Raw genomic sequence first — 10,987 nt, forward strand, 5'->3', positions numbered from 1 at the left:
CAATATGGATTGGTTGCGCCAACGATTATTATTATTATTATAAGAGTTTTCACTAGGCGAACATTTTTCTGGTATTTTAACATCACCACTCACTGAAGCAATGTCTACTTCTGCCGGGATTCCGAATAAAGACGCTCAAAGTGATGTGTGGCTTTATCTAACAAGGTAGAACTACACATGGTCTATCTCTCCCTTATGGCAGACCGAAAGGGAAAGATCCATAGGCAGATGGCAATAGCGATGGTACCAGCCAGAAAAGGAACGTTGGATTCATCCATCGGAGAGTGGCTTGAGAAAAAGCATGGGGAGAACAATCATAATCTCACCCAGTTTCTCACCTGCCACGAAGGAACCATCAATATTTGTACAGGTTTAAATTGGACTTCACCTACTTCACAAATTATGATGGGGTCCCAGAGGACCCAGCGCACGCAAATTTTACATTCTGGCGTGCCCAGGCCATAGTCTTTTAAATATTCCCAACCTCCTTAAACAACAACAAGTCGGAATACCGGCAGCTCGCGCTTCGAGTATAAAGGTTTGTGTTCATCTTATGTGAGTAACTTCTACGCACGTTTTTCCATCTGTAAAGATCTATAAATCCAACATATTCCTTCATATTTTTCCAAACTATAAGAAATACATGCATAGATATTATTCATTGTACATATTACATGCATAGATATTATTCTCACCCTAAACAAACAAACTCCCTATTACCGAATACTGTACGTATCCATGCATATATAAATTGATGGTACTTACATTTCCGGTTTACTTCATGCACAAAAGTATACATATGAACATATGTAGTACGTATATTGAATACCGCTGGTTTAATGTACTAATATGTCTATCTGGATTACCTGCAAACTTCATTAGCACGTACATATTGTATATATATCTACATAAACACATATGTCTGGCTGGAGTAATTACTATTGATATACAAATGATCCAAAAACTTAAAATAAAATATCTCTTTGTGACCCCCCATTCATGTGAGCTCACTTTGTTGTTATATTGACGAATTGATATGGGATGATGACGTCATATAAGTTTTAGAATGTACGAAGTTCACAACAAATGGCACCCTCACCCTCTATAACTTTGTCAATAATAGTTGGATTTTCTTCAAACTTGACCAAATTGTGCCTTATGACGTCCTTTATACAAAAAATCCATTTTGCATTTCTAGCATGAAGTTGTGGGGTTTTCCGGCTAAATTTCTAAAATATGCTAATATATTATTAATTTTATTCATGCAGATATCGGAACGGGATGTATTTTAAGCCCTAGATTTCGTTTAGATACACCACTATGATTTTTTTTTCATATTTTTCGGTTGGATAGGCTTTGAGAACGAGACCTGTTACACTTTTTGTAGCCTTTCGTGACAATAGATTTAATGTTTCCGAGTGAACTGGGTGTGACGAACAGGCTGACATTGAGTCGAGTTTAAGAAGTTTTTTTTTCTACACAAAACCCCCTTGTACAATAAATGAGCTTTGAAGATTATTTCCGGCTCCTGATGTTCTTGTTCTGTTATGCTATTCATTTTCATATTTACTTAATTGAGGAAAACTGTTCGAAGATTAGTGTGGTATTCATTTGTTTCATTAGTTCTTATAGTCGCAGCAATCTCTTTCCCAAAATGCACATTTGTTATATTCACGTAAATTTTTCTACCGCTAAATCTTGCACAAGTGATGATCCAATTAGATACGCAAATCAGCTTATTTTTGTTCCCTTATCTATAAATAGTAAGATACATCTTCTGAAGTGTATCGAAAAAACGATGTAACTAACACACAGATTTGCATTGGGCTAAAGTATCAATGAATCCGCATCGTGGCCTGTGACTATTAAGTGCAGCATGCGTAGAGAATACGTGTTCAAATCCGCTATGTAATGAGTGAAAATTTTTGTATCAACCAAGGAATGCGATCAATGCTAACTAGACAAATAAAGTCAAGATTCTATTCTTACCCTGAAGTAATTAGGTTACCTGAGAATGAAAGAAACTGATAGACTCCACCCTAGCTAACGCTAAGATTCATCTGAAACTGATATGAGTTGAGCCGTGCATTAATATATCTTTGAAATTATTTTCCCCAATTGAGTGGTTACTCTGTTGGTGTATTCCATTTATGATGTGTTACCCGTTCGATTGCGAATCGTATCATCAGTCTGTCCATTTTTGTGTTGCATATATTGACATCTGGGCAAAACAGTTGTTCTCCTATTTTTAACGCTTTGAAAAACCTAACTTATCAAAGCCAACAGAAAATTTCACGCCTCACTTGTAGGCCTAATTTAGGAGCACCTTATTAGAATTGAGTCAATGTCTGTCTGTCTGTCTGTCACACCCGATTATCGTCTCCCCATACATGCGAAAGGGGGGCGCAAATTTTTTTTTCACAGAATGTGGCCATGTGAGGTATCAAATGGAAAGGCTCAATTACTACTTCATGAAACTGATGATATTTTTGACACCGGATAAAATGTAGGGGAGTGAGACCCCAAAACATGATCCCTAAAAAATTTAACAGGTCTCGAAATTGATGTTATTTCTCGCAGTGGATTAAAGGTAGGAAAGTGAGGGCTCAAAATGTGCAACCAAAAAGTGAAACTATCCAACCGAAGAATCAGAAAAAATCACAGTGGTGCATCTCTACGAAATCTAGGCCTCAAAATACATCCCGTTCCGATATCCGCACGAATGAAGTTAACAATCGGACATTACCATATTTTAAAAATTTTGCCGGAAACCATTCTTAGTTTCACGCTAGAAGTACAAATGCTATAAGGGATAACATAAGGCATAACTTAAGGAAGTTTGAAGGAAATCTTACTATTATTAACAAAGTTATAGAAGGTGAAACTTCTACATTTCGTGCATTTCGTGCATTCTAAAACGTACATATCATAATATATCAATTCGTCAATACCGCAACAAATTGACCTCAAATGAATGGAGGTTCGCAGAGAAACACTTTTTTTTAATTGAAGTAATAAAAACTTGTTGTTTCTTTTTCGTTGGTGTGGGTATTTATTCTTGCAAATACCGATATGCAATGAAGCAAAGGAAGAAATCCGGCATGAAATGTCAAAAGCTATGGCTCACCAGAACAGGATTCGGAAGTCTGTTAACCAGCGTGAAATCAAGATCGTACGAGAACTGAAGAAGAAGCCGGTATACTACTTAAAAGCGGATAAGGGTAACATGATCGTAATTATGGACAAGCAACATTACGATAACCTTGTAATGGAAAAGTTGACTGGTGGAAACTATTTCGAACTAAGGAATGACCCGCTACCAGGATCTATAAAAAGAGTAGAGAAGGCCCTCAAAGAATGCTCTCTAGTGGTTGGTAACCCCACCAGGCTGCGGATGCCAAACCCCTCGTTACCTAGAATTAGATGCCAACCAAAAATTCATAAACCAGGCAATGAGATGAGGGAGATCATTGCAGATTCTAACTCCCCTACGTACAACATTGCTAAATGGTTGGTCGATGAACGCCAAAAATTGGGATCCATTAACGGAAACCAATCCGTAAAAAACTCGAAAGAATTGATTGATAGATTGAGTGCAGTGGGGGTTTTAACGGATAATGAACGACTAGTGTCATTTGACGTCAAAGCTCTATTCCCAGGCATGCCCGTAAAAGAAGTCATAACAAAATTTGAAGAGTGGCTACTACGTTTTGGTTCGACACCCGAATGGAGGAAAAAGGCTAAACAGTATGCGAGGTTGGCTTCCCTCTGCATGAGTGAGAACTATTTCACATTCAGGGGTAAATATTTCAAAACGACCTCAGGTGTAGCGATGGGCAATCCCCTCTCCCCACTCCTTAGTGAAATTTTCATGGCATCACTAGAGGAAAAAATGGAGGAGGATGGATTATTGCCAAATAAATGGTTCAGGTACGTGAACGACATTTTGGCAGTGATCCCGGACACAAATATCCAAAATATGCTGGATAAAATCAACACGCTGCACCCTAAAATAACCTTCACCCACGAAATTGAAGCGAATAATCAATTGGCTTTCCTAGATTTGACAATCAAACGTCAAAACGGACAAGTTACCTTTTCTATTTTCAAGAAACCGACCAGCACTCAACGTACAATCCCGGCCACTTCGTTCCACAGCTACCAACACAAAATGGCTGCTTATGGCACCATGATCCACCGCGTTCTAACAATTCCGCTCACTGAGGAAGACTACCGGAGCGAAAAACTCTACATCTTGGACACGGCTATGAAGAACGGGTATCCCAGCGCCACCATAGAAACAATGATTAAGAAACACACCCGAAGGTTAGAACGTAGTAATCTTACTACACTCTACAGCCAACAATTAACCTTAACTGCTCAAAAAAGATCAAGTGTCACCTTCTCAAATTTGTCCAAACGCATACAAAGGACATTGGAAAGGTTTGACATACAGCTGGTAGGATCAAGCCGTATCTACCAGCTAAAAACCCAGCTGGCGGGGAAAAAGATCGAAAAACGGTAGAAGAGATGAGCGGCATTTATAAAATCGCCTGCTCAGATTGCCCGAAGGTATATATCAGGCAAACCAAAAGATTGGCAACCACCAGATTTAGGGAGCACATGAAGGAGGCAGAGCTGGCTGTAAAGCACTCCCGAAAACCCACTAAATCTATGGTGGCAAAACATATGGTCGAATGCGGCGGTAAGCGCTGAGGACTTGAAAGTCCTAAAGCAGGTAAGAAAGACTAACCAGCTGGATGCTTACAAAAGCTGGTTCATTAACAAACAACCGGTTGACACTAGGTTGAACTCAGATTTGGGTAACTGCTATTCCCCATTGTTTAGAAAACTCTTAAAGTAAAATAATCTCGTCTAGTTTTAGGATAGATAAATTAGCTATTAGGAAGTTAATTAAATATTTATTTTCTTTTTCAGGACCTAGATATAAGTTTTTAGTCATAATTATAATATCATAGTATATAGTATAGATTTAGAATAGTATAAATAGAACCTTAAAGTCTACAGATGAGCAAACTTGTTTGCACTGATGAAAGGAACAAGTGGTTCCCGAAATATCGGTATTTGCAAGAATAAATACCCACACCAACGAAAAAGAAACAATGTGGAAACACCGCATAATATCACTCTGATTTTTTTTTTAATTTTTTCAATCATTTGATGATTGTTTACATCAGTACAATATCCACGTCTGTAATATATTGTAGTTTGAAAAAAATATGAAGGAATATTTTGGATTTTTAGCGAGATACAAATGGAAAAATGAACGTAGAAAATTCCTCACATAAAATGAACACAAAACCTTTATACCTGAAGCACCAGCTTCCGCTATTCCGTCTTGTTTCACATCTTTGTGTTGGAAGGCTTCTGGACTCATCTCCGTGAAATAAGTGGCCACTGTCTCGTCCCCGCACTCCCGCGTTTTCAGATATTATTAAAACTTCAGAAATTCCTAATTGAGGCCTTTCATTCGATATATACATATATATATATATATATAGTTTAAAAACCCACGGACCCTCTTCCCGCCCAACCGGACCGAGGGGCGACCAACCTAAGGATAGGCTGAAGGCAACATCCAAAGGCCCGCATCACAGCGATGATGCGTTTTAACGCCAAGTGTGTGCGATCATCCGAAAATGTATTACTACATCCTGATTGTCGCCAATACTTCAAGCAATGACACGGTGGTTCTATACTACAGAGACATGGATCTTACATGGAAGACAGTACCAATTAAGACCGAAGCCCACTAGGTCAGATTGTTACCGGGCAGGACTCTTCGGACTATAGCACAGGTTGCAAGGATAACCGCTTTTTGCATCTCCATGTATAGTCCAGCCCTAAGATCGAGCATTTTCAGCGCTTTATGTAAGTTCTGCCGGACTAATCGCGTCGCTGAAATTACCACTGGGACTACTTCGATTTTTTTTGTAGTTTCCAAGTCTGCTTCATATCGTCTGGCAAGGGGCCGTAGTTCCTGGTTTTTTCGTGCTGTTTTTCAACAGTGTTCCGATCCAACGGAACGCTACATTCATTATCAAGCACACTCGTTCTTCCTTCAGAAGCAGAACTAGATCGGGTCTGTTATGATTAACATTCTGGTCGGTGGGAATAGTCTGATCCCACAGTAGTTTGACCCGATCATTTTCCAAGATTCTCTGCGGAGTATACTTATAGTAAGGATGGTAGGTTGCCACTAAGTTATACTTCAACGCAAGGTTTTGATGGAGAATCTTGCAGACGGAGTTATGACGATTGGTGTACTCGGTACTGCTCAACATCATGCACGTAGATGTTACATATGTGCTGGATGGTCTCCTCTTCACAGTTGCATAACCTGCAACTGGAGTTGGTGATTGAGGAGTCGTGAAGAATGTACTCGGTTATAATTTTTTGTTGGGAGCGAAGCATCCTGAATTGAAGTTAGGAATGCTTCGGTCTCATAGAACAGTACACCATTAGTCAACCATTTGTTGGAGGCTTCGATGTCAATGCCTGACAACAACAAATTTTTGATATGACCTCCGTGAATGGGTTTCTCTTTCTAGATGTCGATCTTCTGTTGAACTGAAGTAACATTCGACATGTGATCCCATTCTCTGCTTTTAAGTTCAAATTATATTATCTGGCATGACGGTAGCCTGATATATTTGGATAGAGGATTGTTTCTCGAAAAAAAACTCATGACGAGAATGCGCTTGATTATAGTGCAATGTTTTCAAATCAAGAACCCCTTTTCCTTCCTGATGACATGGGATAGTGATCCTCAATTTCGCGATAGCTCTATTGTGCATGTTGTTGTTTGCCAGAACTACCCTTACCCGTCTATTGACAGATTCTAAATCCGTATTACTCCACTGTATCACACCGAAAGTATAAAGAAGGACGGGAATGGCGAAGGTGTTGATTGCCATGATTTTATTTTTCGCGAACAGCTCAGTTTTAAGGACAAGATCCAAACGCCGTTCAAATTCCCCCAGCAACTTAGATTTGATTATTGCCACAGCAGGTGTTGTTGCTTGCAATATGCCGAGGTATTTGTAGACGTCGTCCGAATCCATACCCTCAATTCGGATGTTATTTCGACTGTATCCTTCGTTGTCGGTGTGTTTTCCCCGAACAATTGTTTCCATGCGACATTTTTCCAAACCCAATTGCATGCCGATATCCCTGCTGGTGCTGCTGGGATGGTGATGTCCAGCAAGGAGCGAAGTTGGTTCTCGTCTTTGGCATATAATTTGATGTCGTCAATGTACATCAAATGGCTTAATGTACATTTCGACAATATGCCATGCTTGAATTGGAACCCGTATTTGCTTTCATGCAAAAGATGGCATAGCGGATTCAAAGCCAAACACAACTACAGTGGGCTTAGAGAGTCGCCTTGGAAAATGCCACGCCCGATTGGTATCTCCCCTGATGTTTGTGAGGATACCGATAGCTTCGTGCTCCAATTCTTCATTACTTGTTTCAGAAGAAGAACGACATTCGGGTTGATTTTATACAAGCGTAACACTTGTAGTAACCACGAATGTGATATGGAGTCAAAGGCTGATTTATAATCGATGTAGGCTGTCGAAATATTTCGTTTCTGATGGATAGCCTGCTTTACACGGTACGATATCGATTATAAGCTGTTCTTTGCAGCCTCGGGAGCCTTTTGTGCATCCTTTTTGCTCCTCAGCTATCAATTTATGAACATCAAGATGTTTTGAGACGTTCGCGCACAGAACTGAAGTGAAGACCTTGTAGATGGTAGGAAGACAAGTAATTGGTCGACATTTTGAAGGGCAAGAGGCACCCTGTTCCTTGGGGATGAGGAAAGTTATCCCCTTGGTGAAAAATGGTAGAACTAAATCAGGATCGGCAATCATCTGATTAAATTGATTTGCCAATATCCTGTGAGTGCTCTTGAACCGCTTAAGCTAGAAGTTGTGAATCTTATCAACTCCTGGCGTCTTCCAATTACCTCTTGTCAAGTGCTGCTTCAACGTCGACTTCAGTTAGTTGTTGCCGAAGTAAACTTCAGCTTTGGGATCTTTGGCCTATCGTCTGGGAGAATCTCAACATACTGTGCGAATTAGACCTGGAAAGCCTCATTATAAATTGGACACCCCAGGCACTAAGCTTCTCCCGATTACTGGGTTCATGGGGTGCCTTATAAGTAGAGTATTCGTAGTGTTCCTTTGTTCAGTCCGGTAAGTTAGTGACTCCAGACCGAGCTCAAGTGAAACCTCTTGGAATATTTGTTGCCTAGTTGGTAGAGCAACTCGATTATTTTTCACTATCACACGGTATTGATTGACAACGTTTTGCTCCGGAATTTGACTTAGTTCCGGGAAGCGGGTTATGAACGCGTCATGGAGTCGATGTCTGTACCCTGATGGATTCCGTTCCAAATCGGTGACACGGTGGCGCGGACGATAAATTCGTTAAGTTGGTTCGTCCAAACCATACGACGCCCAGGTCTCCCGTCCCTGGTGGTTGACGGCATAATCGCCAAAACATCCAAGGGCGAAGAGCCGCTCTGGTGTTGTTGAACGACCCTTAACCGTGTTGGGTACTGTCTTCGTGTCCCATCAAAAGAATTTGAAATATTATCCCCAATTTTATTCCCACGAGTGTTGGGGAGGCAGTCATCAGAGCCCCAGAGCAGTCAACAGCGCGCCAGAGCGCAACAGAGCCCCAATGTTGGAATGCGTCATGGTTACCTCCAAAGGTAGCAAAGGTATTTGGAGGGGACCCACTGAAATGCAGTGTAACGTCACTGCAATGCTCCCGATAGGCGCGTCGATTCTTCACCCCGGATTACGGATTTGTTAAGGAGGTTTACTCGCCCTGAAAGGGAAGAATTGGTAAGGGAAGACAAACACAAAGGGAAACGTTCTGCTTGTCCGCGACTACTTATTTACAAGATTAACTTGCGATATTCGTAGCTGACCCGGTGGGTCATGTCATTATCTGCAACCCATGACACGCGCCTGGTCGCATGCAGCTCTGCGTTTGCAATTCAGGTGAAGATAAGCCCGGTACGCCAGGTATATATATACGGAACGGAATCCATCAGGGTACAGACATCGACTACATGACGCGTTCATAACCCGATTTCCGGAGTTAAGTCATGTTCCGGAACAGAACGTCGTCAACCAGTACCGGGTGATAGTGAATAACAACCGAGTTGCCTTACCAACTAGGCAACAAATCTTCCAAGAGGTTTCACTTGAGCTCGGGCTGGAGTCATCAAATTACCAGACTAGTCAAAGGAATAACACAAGTATCCGCCTGTAAGGCACTCCATGAATCCAGTAGTCAGGAGAAGCTTAGTAACTGGGGATGTCGACCCAATTTATAATGAGGCTTTGACCGCATTCCAGGTCGCATTCACAGAGTATGCTGAGATTCTCCTAGAAGCTAGCCCAAAGATCCCAAAACTGAAGATTACTTCGGCAACAACTAAAATCATTGCTGCCGTTGACAGAATTTTGGCTGATCTTTTGGCTAGCGAGATTACTGCTACAGAGGTTCACAGCCTGATCTACGTTGCAGCTGCCATGGTTATTCGTCTCCATAATCAAAATCTTAGAGCGAATAACAGAGGTATGCGCAGAAGGACTTTACCGTTCTGGGTGTTTCGACTCAACAAAAGAGTCGAAAAGTTGAGGAAGGAGGTTGGTCGTGTCACGCAAGCACTCCTTGGCAATCCATCACCAAGAGTGCACAGATGCGTTGCGTACATCATTGGAAACTGCTGTCTTTCCAATGATATGTCAATCGAAGAAATCCTGGAGGTGCTGAAGCAGAAACTTTCGGCATGCTCCAATCGCATCCGTAGGTATCAAAAAAGCTTTCAGCGAAGGACAGACAACACCTTGTTCTTCCAGAACCAACGGGGATTCTACAAAAAACTCACCAACTCAGATAGGGGAAGTAACCTCAATCTGGATCAGGCAGAAGACTTCTGGAGAAGGGTTTGAAACGAATCCAGCCGTTGCAATTTAAAAGCAGCGTGGCTCCCACACCTTATGCGTTCATGCGAGGCCCTCCCCGAAATGACCATGCCTGACATAACTGAAATCGACGTAGAAACAGCCCTTGACAAGGCAGGTAACTGGAAGACGCCAGTAGTTGATAAGATTCACAATTTCTAGCTTAAGCGGTTCAAGAGCACTCACAGGATATTGGCAAATCAATTTAATCAGATGATTGCCGATCCTGATTTAGTTCTACCATTTTTCACCAAGGGGATAACTTTCCTCATCCCCAAGGAACAGGGTGCCTCTTGCCCTTCAAAATGTCGACCAATTACTTGTCTTCCTACCATCTACAAGGTCTTCACTTCAGTTCTGTGCGCGAACGTCTCAAAACATCTTGATGTTCATAAATTGATAGCTGAGGAGCAAAAAGGATGCACAAAAGGCTCCCGAGGCTGCAAAGAACAGCTTATAATCGATATCGTACCGTGTAAAGCAGGCTATCCATCAGAAACGAAATATTTCGACAGCCTACATCGATTATAAATCAGCCTTTGACTCCATATCACATTCGTGGTTACTACAAGTGTTACGCTTGTATAAAATCAACCCGAATGTCGTTCTTCTTCTGAAACAAGTAATGAAGAATTGGAGCACGAAGCTATCGGTATCCTCACAAACATCAGGGGAGATACCAATCGGGCGTGGCATTTTCCAAGGCGACTCTCTAAGCCCACTGTAGTTGTGTTTGGCTTTGAATCCGCTATGCCATCTTTTGCATGAAAGCAAATACGGGTTCCAATTCAAGCATGGCATATTGTCGAAATGTACATTAAGCCATTTGATGTACATTGACGACATCAAATTATATGCCAAAGACGAGAACCAACTTCGCTCCTTGCTGGACATCACCATCCCAGCAGCACCAGCAGGGATATCGGCATGCAATTGGGTTTGGAAAAATGTCGCATGGAAACAATTGTTCGGGGAAA

The sequence above is a fragment of the Hermetia illucens genome, chromosome 4 (genome assembly GCF_905115235.1).
Source record: "Hermetia illucens chromosome 4, iHerIll2.2.curated.20191125, whole genome shotgun sequence".
NCBI lineage: Eukaryota > Metazoa > Arthropoda > Insecta > Diptera > Stratiomyidae > Hermetia > Hermetia illucens.